The sequence below is a fragment of the Triticum urartu genome, chromosome 1A, assembly GCF_056163025.1.
Source record: "Triticum urartu cultivar PI428250 chromosome 1A, HENAU_Tu73, whole genome shotgun sequence".
Classification (NCBI taxonomy): Eukaryota; Viridiplantae; Streptophyta; class Magnoliopsida; order Poales; family Poaceae; genus Triticum; species Triticum urartu.
In genome coordinates this window covers 95,211,803-95,221,587 of record NC_141873.1, presented here as the reverse complement: position 1 = coordinate 95,221,587, position 9,785 = coordinate 95,211,803, and the positions used below count along the sequence as shown (strand labels likewise).

The following is a 9,785-nucleotide window of genomic DNA, read 5'->3' as shown; positions in this document are numbered from 1 at the left end:
TCTTCAATCTGTTTTATCATTTTTATGAGTTTCTAATGGATTATCTAGCTAGTTGCAGAGTGGCGCATAAGTAGTTTGCATAGTGGCACATAATGAGTTGCAGTGGAACACAAGCAGTTGCACAGTAGGACATAAGTAGTTGCACAGAGTGCATTACCTTTATTTGGTTTTAATTTTATGTGACAATTTTTTTTGCCCATTTTTTGCAGTAATGAGTGTGGGTTGTTCGCACTGCTTAACGCCACCGAGTGGAATGGTAGCCAACTGCCCAACTACGACCCCAAGGAAGTACTCAACATCAGGAAGAAGCTGACGTATGATTGGGTCACCAGCGTGCACAACACCGCCCCATGGAGGAAGTTGCTGAGATACGACAAGGAGTAGGTCAGTACTATTTTTTTTCTGCTCCATGGAGGAAGTTTCTGGTTTGTACAATTTTATTAAGTAGATTTTGTAGTTGCACACTGCTAGTAATTGCGTTTGCAACTCAATATCATCACTTTTGTTGATACATTAGGAGCACTGGATATACAACCTTTGTTCAACAACTAAATATTTAACCAGCTGCCAACAAAGGCACAAATAGCAACTTTTTTTACACAGTGCATGAACTAATTCAAGCAGCATAAATTAGATAAAGAGGAATCATAGATGCTGAATGTGTCCACTTGGTCCCAACATTGCTAAAAAAGACATCATTATTTTCCTTTTTTGTTCCAAAGTTACAAATGAGGAAACAGAATCACAGGAGCCTCTGTGGACACACACCAGCAGTGTGCTCTGTAGATTGGCACTGGCTGCATTTGTTTTTCTTCTTTGGCTGTAGCTCCAGCGCCGATTTGTACCGTCGACTCTTTGCCCTACCCTTTGTAGTAGACCTTGGAGGATCCCTGGGCACAAAATCATCAGAAGCTTGTGCAAGGGATGCAGCCTCCAACGGGGCAGTAGGACCGTCATGATCACCTGTGTAATAATCATATAAAAAGTTTAGTATTTTTGTTATTGTGCAACCAGCATTGATGTTCTGTGCAACCACACAGTACATTTTGTGCAACTAACTGGTTGCTGTGTGCAAGTTAAGTTGAAAAAAACACCTGCAGTATTACGGCCTGTCATGGTACTTGGATTGTAGTCGCCTATGGGCAGAACATGAAAAACAAGTTAGATTTTTAGCTTGATCCTCAAACTAACACAGCGCACGCAACTAGGCAGCATGTTTCTGTTCAACTGGGCACTATGATATGTGCAACTAAAGTCACTCACCCTAGTTTTTGTTTTGGAGTCGGTGAAGGTACTAACCTGGGTTATGAGCCCCCTGAGTCCTGCCTGTAGGTCCATTGGGAGTAGCATAAAGGGCACTGCTAGTTGGGCCTGGCGGGAAGGTCTTTGAGGGTTGGCATCACCTATAGGCAGAACAGGACAAACAAGTCAGTTGTGTTTATCTTTTTGATGCTCGAACTAACACAGCATGCGCAACTAGGTAGCCTGTTCGATGCAACTGAGACACCATGATGTGTGCAATTGGAGTTACAGACCTAGTTTGATGGGGAGTTGGGGGAAGGTAATTACCTAGACGACGAGCCCCCTGAGTGCTTCCTGTAGGGCCATTGGGAGGAGCATGCGGGGCAGGAGGTGGCGGAGGATGCTGTGTACAGCCAGGAGGGGGAGGAGGTCCTTGAGGGTTGACATCACATATATGCATAACTGGAAAAATAAGTTAGCTGTGTTATCTTGATGCTTGAACTAACACAGCGTGCGCAACTAGGCAGTATGTTCTGTCCAAGTGGCTACCATGGTGTGTGCAACTGGGCACAATGATGTGTGCAACTAAAGTTACACACCTAGTTAGATCAGGAGTTGGGGCAGGTAATTACCTGGATGATGAGCCCCCTGATTGCTTCCTGGAGGTGGAGGAGGTCCTCGAGGGTTGCCATCATCTGATGGCCCCGTTGCAGCAGTCAGTTTTTTCTTTTTCTTGGACTTGTTCAGGTGGCCGATCTCGGTACGTGCTGCACGCATATGCTTTTATACAATAGCTTGTGCTGGATCAGAACCACTCGCAAACTTTGCTAGTTTCCGAAAATCGTATATCATGTTCCTCTCCCTTATCTGCTTCTTTGATTGAGGAGGCATTTCATCCGGTTGCTCATAACCAGTCCCTGGCGCACTAGGTACAGCAGTAGGTGTCCACCGTCTTAGCAGGTACCTTTCCGGTATGACATCAACGCCAACATGGGTGAACACCTTGAGGATGTGGCAACAGAAGATGCCGTCCTTGTCCATTTTACAACACTCACACAAATAGGAACCCTCCTCCACCCTTGCCTGCACCAAGTAGTTTCGAGAACCATATTTCGCAACAAATTCCTGGTTCGGTCTGAGCTCAAACGCATCAGCACCAACTTGGAATGCATTATAGCGTCCAATCAGCTCAAACTCTTCTCTAAACTTGCGGTAAAGGTCTCTAGTATAGGTTTTGTAAGCTTGCTTCTCTATTGGGAAGTTGGACCACAACTCAATATCAAGGTGTTGTGTCCTGTAATCATTGCAGCCTTCCTTGGCAAGGATGTGGTTCTGTATTTTTTCATATTGCTTGACGAAGTTCAACATTGAGTTGTGTGGGTTCACATATCTTTTGAGGACGGCGTTGAACCCCTCACTACGCTGTGTAGACTGGAGGAAGGGAAAGAACCTATGTTTGAAGTAGCACGGCACCCAAGTTGACCTGTATTCGTACAACTTCTCAAAGTGCGTGTGTGCCATAGCCTCATACTTCATCATTAACCCAGCCCAATTCTGCTCAAACTCGTCTATAGTGAAGCTGAAGTCAACACACTTGTTGAAATCATCAGAGAGTCCTGGATTCCAGCACAGCAACCAACCAACCTTTTCCTGAGCCTTTTTCATGATGTGCCATCGACAACAACGGTGCACGGTGGTTGGAAAGATGCTCTGTATTGACTGCCTCATCGCACCATCCTGATCGGTGATGAAGTTGTCAGGAGGTTTGCCATCCATAGCCTCTAGGAATGCTCCAAAGACCCAATCAAAGCTCGATGCCAACTCCTGCCTCACAAACGCGCAACCCAGCATGAAAGATTGGCCATGTCGGTTTATTCCTATGAAGGGTGCGAACGGCATATTGTACAAGTTGGTCATGTAGGTGGTGTCAAACGATATGCAATCGTGGTACGCCTCCGCATAAGCTTTTCGAGCTAAGCCGTCCACCCAAAATATGTTGACAACTCTGTCCTCTTCATCATATTTCACCTTATAGAAGAAGTCTGGATCGGTTTTTTGTATATCCTGAAGTGCGCAATTGTCTCAATCAGATCACCCTCCTTTGTGTCATCTCTACGGAAACTTGTATAAAGATTTGTTATTGCCTTTGGTCCGAACGGCACCATCATCTCAGATCCATAGAACTCTGCCATTACATGCATCATTCGTCCTGCATAATACAAAAACAAACAGTATATCCTTTTTTTAGTTGCACAAATGCGCACATCCAGCTGCACAGTAATAGGACACGTGTTGGCACAGAAGATAATCACAGGAAATGGACACCTAGCTGCACCTTTTTAAAAACACTTTTGCAGTTTTTGCATACAGGACATTGTGTATTTGCACAGTAAAGACAATCTAGTTACACAAGAAGCACCCAAAGTGATATATAAAAAGCATGGGAAGTTGGACAGCAGTTGCATAGTTAAGCCATTTCAGTTGCACAGTAGTACCATAACAGTTGCACACTGGACTGCCTAGAGGGAAACTTAATTCTTCAAGGGATATAGAAAAACACCACACCTGTAGTCAAGTTGCAGTTATACAAGATGCGCAGAAACTCCTTTTCATCAGGTGAGATGCCTTGGTGGGATCTCAAGTATTTGGAAAATGAAGGTTTGTTCACGAGCGGATGATTGTGGTCACGAACAAAGTGCGTCACCTCCCATCGCCCATCTATCAGCTTCACCAACATTTTCGCCTTGCATTCAGTCTGCTTTATTGTCTCACGTTTGCGCTTCTTCTTCTTCTTACTAGTACCAGCATCCTCTTCAGCAAATATTGGAGGTTCTTCTTCCATCTCCTCATCACTGTTAACAGATGTTGGATCTGGAATAGGGTCCAGGTAAGGAGGAGCCTCAGCTCCTCCATCATCAGCTTTGGGCTTCTTGAACTTGTTGCAGCAAAACTGTTGTTTTATCAATTCATTGGTGCGGGGTGTCCGTCTAGAGGTGTTCATCTTGATAGAGAAACCCATCCGTAGTGCGTAACTGTTGTAGTGATCCTTAGCAATTTGAAGGCTGTCAAACCTCATGCCAACATAGGGTTCCATAGGTTGAGAACCAGCCTCGTCCTCTCCTTCTTCTACTTGCACAGCTCTGTCAAAAGCCCCAGCTTCTAGCTCAGTCCTGGTTGGACCAGGAACATTTGCCTCGGTTCCTGTGTCATCAAGAGTATGGCTCTCTGACTGCAAAGACACCACTACAGGGGCACCACGGGCTGATGACTGGCCTGCCACATTGTCATGGCCCGTAGGGTTACCATCATGACTTGCCTGCGTGTAGTAAACAGATCGACCATTTTCTGTGCAGTTTCCTTGTTGTATGCTGGGTTGCTGCTGATCCATATCATGAGGAAGCTCATTGAGATCTGGAGGAAACTCATTGAGATCAAGCATTTTTTCCCTTGTTTTTGGATGCTGCCACACACTCCCTGCACATATAAAAAAAGAAGAAATTGATGTCATCAGTTGGTAACCACAGAAAAACTGTGTTTCAAACAACCTAAAAGCAACATGACCATAGCATAATCTTTTATTATAACAGTTATGAATTTTTTTGTTTGCACAGAGTTGTTATGTTAGTTACACAGTTTGCAGTAAATAACTGGCAAGAGCATGACTTCTTTTTGCTACAGAGTTTTTCTTACCTTTTCCCTTTTTGTGTTGTTGCAATGATCTGTAGGTTTCCGTTTCGCAAGGAGCTCTTTTCAGATTTTTCTGCACATAATTGGATGCTACATTTGAGAAGGAAAATCCAGGTGAAAGAAGAAAGAAGAATTGGAGGACAGATTATAGTTATATGTTTTTCATCGCCGTTTATGTTTCTAGATCTGGTATATTTGAACATATTAATATGGTTTGCAATAGGTGTGGGACCAGAATATATGCGTGGGACAAGATTATGTGTGTGAATATGTTAATATGGTTTGTGGCTTCATTAGCCATGGACAAAAGTTCCTATGTTTTTCCTGTTGCACTACAGATTTCTGGTTTTCGCTAGAATAGACGTCTCAATTTCCAGGATTTCCCACTTGGCCAGCATACATATTCAGTTGGACATTCAATGCTTTTAGTTGGCTAGAATAGATGTCTCAGCTGGCCAGGTTGCATTTATTTCAGTTTTTGGCCAACATGCATGTTCAGTTGGACAGTTAATGCATTCAGTTGGCTAGAATAGATGTCTTAGTTGGCCAGCAGTTTTTGGCCAACATGCATGTTTAGTTGGCCAGAAAACATGTTTTTTATTTCCATATATACTACATTTTTTCCAAAGTGTTCACTCAGAAACATGTATTGCCAAATATATGTTTAGTTGGCAGGATACATGTTTAGTTGGCCAGGATACATGTTCAGTTGGCTGGGATGAATGTTCAGTTGCACATTTATGAATTTTTTGTTGCACATGTTCAACAAAGCATTGGGCAGTAAATTTTTTGTTCATTTTGCAAACAATAACTACAAGTTGGCTTTAATCATGTTTTAATTGGCCAGAGAACTCGTTTTTAGTTTGGCTTGTTTTAACACATCCAGGTGGTAGTTTTTGGCATGTTTAACATCTGATGTGATGTGCCAGATTCACCTCTTTTTTGAAGCAGATTCTCCATGGATCCATGGAGAAGGGTGTTTACATACCTATACATATGCTTATGCAGTAGAAGAAAGGGGGAAGTGAAGAGGTGCAGAGGGGGCTTACCTGCTCGATCTTACTGCCTGGTATGGCTCTGACCACCCTGCCCTTTAGATCTCGAAGCAGCTCCTTCTACTTTGGGGCTCCCATGGCGGCTGTGTAGGAGGAGGAAGAAGGGCTGGGGGGCGATTGCGTTGGATCTGGTTCTGGCGTGCAGAAGAAGAAGAAGGCAGCGTGGGTGGGGCTGAGGCATGGGGGAAAGGGAAGGGGAAAGTGAAGAAGGATGATCTGGAGGCTAGAGGAAAGTTACCTGATGCTGCTACCTGCTATGGCTTTGTACTCCCTCTTCTTAGAATTGAAGCTTTTCTGGCCAATTTCTTCACCTAGTTTTGCTCTGCCATGGCAGCTCTGTAGGGTTTGGATCTAGGCCTGGGATACACTTCTTTCGTGGAGAATCAAAAGGGCGACCCGTGGGGGGAGGAAGTGTGGGCGAGCTGTGCGTGGGAGGCGTGGGGATGTGGTTATCACGTGACAGCGATGGGGGAGATTTTCTGTTTGTTGGGAGCGTGGGCAGTCGGGTAGGAAGGAACTTTCCTTCCTGGGACCAAGGGAGACAGGAAGTTGCCTTTTATGGCTGGCCGCTCCATCGCGCTAGTGGGCAGCCGGCCGCCCACTAGACGCCTCCTTTATTATACCCTGAAATCTAAAAAGTGGCCGCGCACTTTTTAGTCGAACCGAGCGGCCGGCTCACACAGCGCATGCATGTGGTAATTTATTTGTCTGCTAGTGCATGTAGGCGTGGCATTAAATATGTTCACACTGCTCCTTTAGTTTAAGAAAGACAGATCCATCTGCATTTATTTCGGGTTTTTAAAAATTCAAAAAGCTATATCTTTCAAACCGCGCGTCGGAATTCAAATCCGTTTTCACCATTGAAATCCTCGCGACGAGATCTTTGAAACTAGGTCCCGCATGGGTATATTTTAACGAATTTTTTTCGATGCCAACTTTGGAGCTATATAGTGCAACTCTATTACTGCATTGTGCAACTTTATTACTACATCGTGCAACTTTTTTCCAAAACTAATGTTTGGAGCTGCGCCTTCGTATGAGGTTACAACCTAGCAACCACGACAACTTTGATGTGCGACTAGTCTATTGCCTTGACGAAAGTCGATGTGCAACCTCCTCTTGTAATGTAGTCTAGTCGCACACACATTGATGTTTAGTTGGCTTGTAATGTAGTCTAGTTGCACATACATTGATATTTAGTTGGCTTGTAATGTAGTCTAGTTGCACACACATTGATGTTTAGTTGGCAGGAAGATAATTGCACACGCATATGCTTAGTTGGCTTGTAATTTAGTCTAGTTGCACACACACTGATGTTTAGTTGGCAGGACACTAGTTGCACACACATATGCTCAGTTGGCGTGGCAATCTAGTCTAGTTGCACACACATTGATGTTTAGTTGGCAGGACTTTTTTGGCACACACACATATGCTCAGTTGGCGCGGCAATCTAGTCTAGTTGCACACACATTGATGTTTAGTTGGCAGGACTTTTTTGGCACACACATATGCTCAGTTGGCGCGGCAATTTAGTCTAGTTGCACACACATTGATGTTTAGTTGGCAGGAAGACTAGTTCGTCGAAACATCCCCATGCGGGATATAGTTTTGAAGAGCACGTCGCGAGGATTCCAGCGGTGAAAACGGATCTTAATTCCGACGCGCGGTTTGGAAGATATAGCTTTTTGAAAATTTGAAAACCAAAACAAATGCATATGCGATCTATTTTTTCCAACTGATTGTGACCGATGTGAATGTATTAAATGCTAAAAGATACATGCGCTAGCAGACAACACACATGCATGTCTATGCAGAGCAGACGCTAGCGGATAAAAAAAATTCTATTTTAGGCCGGCCGCTCGCGCATGCCAGCGAGCAGCCGGCCGCTACGTAGACTCGTCCTTATTATACGAGTCAACCTGACTTGAAACAAATACCATTATCTATCCCAGTTGGTTCAGATGTTGTTTATTGGACCGGAGGTTTTGAGTTCAATCGCAACAAAAGGCAAGTATTTTTGAGACGATTTGTTCGGACCTCCCAAATAGATGGGCCTGATTTGTTCGGCCAGGCTAGTTCGATTCCTGGCAGGGTGCTGTTTATTTTTTTAGTCTTGCAGTGCGGCCGTTTCTTTTCTTATTGATGGACGGAGGAACAGAACGGGCCAGAGGCCCAATGTGACCCCGATCCTTACGGTGCCCAAGTGACGTACAAGAAAATGGTGTGGACGTATGAATTAGTACCACCTCGTGTATAAATGCATTTAACATAGGATTAGATGCGGGATGAAACCAAAAATATCACCTTGCTTTAATAGTAGGTATAGATAAAACAAAATTAGTCCAAAGAAATAAAAGAAAATAGTAAAAGAAAATAAACAAAATATAAAAGGAAAGCAAACAAAAATAAAGGAGAAGAATCCTCCCTGGGCCTCTTGGCCCAGTCGGCCCCATCGACCAGGCCAGCCCAGCTAGCTCCCCCTGCTTAATCACCCCCCCTCCCTCCCCCCCCCCCACCGTGACCTAGCCCCAACCCATGATCCCCCCCCCACGGTCCACTCCTCCCTCTCCCCTCGATCTGAATCGGGGGTAACAAACCCAGACACCGCCACCCGTCGCCGCCCGGAACCCCTCGCCGGAGCCGCCCCGCTACCCGCCATCATCAGCGTCGTCTCCTCGACTCCGCCGCTCGTCCTCCTCCCCCTCCTCGATGCATCACCGGCTCCGCCCCGCTGACGCACCTTCGTCGGATCCGCACCAACACCGCCGCCGATCGCCGTGCTTGGAACCACCTCGACGCCGCCTCTTTGCCCCTTCCCCGACGGACTCCCTCGCGCCTCGCTGGTGTTCCCCTGCAACGGGGGTGAGCGCGCCTCTCAATCCCCGTTCCCCCCTCTTTGTCATTCGTCGCCTTCGCCCGCACTCGCCACGTCCGTCGCTGCGCGTCCACGGCCACCCGCCGATGCCCACGCGCTCTGGCCGGTACCACATCGGCCCCTGTGTGCCTCGTCCATGCGCGGCCTCCTGCCTCGCGCCCGCGTGCTCAACCGTCGCTCACCGCCCCGCCCCCCTGCTCCGCTGCTGCGGCCTCACCGGCCGCGTGCCCCCGGCACGCAACCACGCGATCACCCCGCGTCGGCCGCGCCCATGGCTGCGTCCACCCGCGCCGTGGCCTCTCCGTTGTGCAGCCCCGCCCGCCGGTGCTGCTGCTCTACTGCCCGCACTCTTCGTCGTCCGCAACCTGGCTCCGCCGCCCGCCTCCTTTCCATGGTTGTGCCAGCTCGCCCGCCGTTGCCTGCCGCCGGCGAATGCCCCGCGCCCTCTCGGGCACGCGCCCGTTCGGGCTACGCCTACACCCGCGCCCAAAACCGCTATGGCCCCTCTCTGGGTCACTGACATGTGGGGCCCAGCCCACAAAATGTTAAAAAAAATAAATAAATTATTTAATTAATCATGTTTAATTAATCTAATTAACTAGCTAAGTTAATTAAACCCTAACTAGACTAAACAGTCAATGACGAACAGGACCCACCTGTCAGGTTGACCAGGTCAACTGCTGACGTCATGATGACGTCAGCAAACACTATTCTGGATAATGTTGATTTAAATAATTAAATAAATCCTAAAAATGATTTAAATCTTTTAAAATTAATATAAAATAAACCGTAGCTCGGATGGAAAAACTTTGTACATGAATGTTGCTTAGAACAACGAGACGAATCCGGATATGCAGCCCGTTCGTCTGCCATGCATCCCTAGCATAGAGAACATGCAACTTTCCCCCTTCGGTTCATTTGCTTGA

At 46.4% G+C, this 9,785-nt stretch overlaps 1 pseudogene across 1 annotated transcript; it reads right to left on the bottom strand.

The window, feature by feature from the left end:
• Positions 1 to 742: 742 nt before the first annotated feature.
• Positions 743 to 6,386, bottom strand: LOC125532732 (protein FAR1-RELATED SEQUENCE 5-like; annotated as a pseudogene). Its single transcript, XR_015612129.1, has 4 exons — positions 5,979 to 6,386; positions 3,808 to 4,716; positions 1,875 to 3,451; positions 743 to 963 (listed from the first exon to the last, which is right to left on the bottom strand). The product of XR_015612129.1 is annotated as a protein FAR1-RELATED SEQUENCE 5-like (transcript).
• Between the last annotated feature and the right edge of the window lie 3,399 nt (positions 6,387 to 9,785).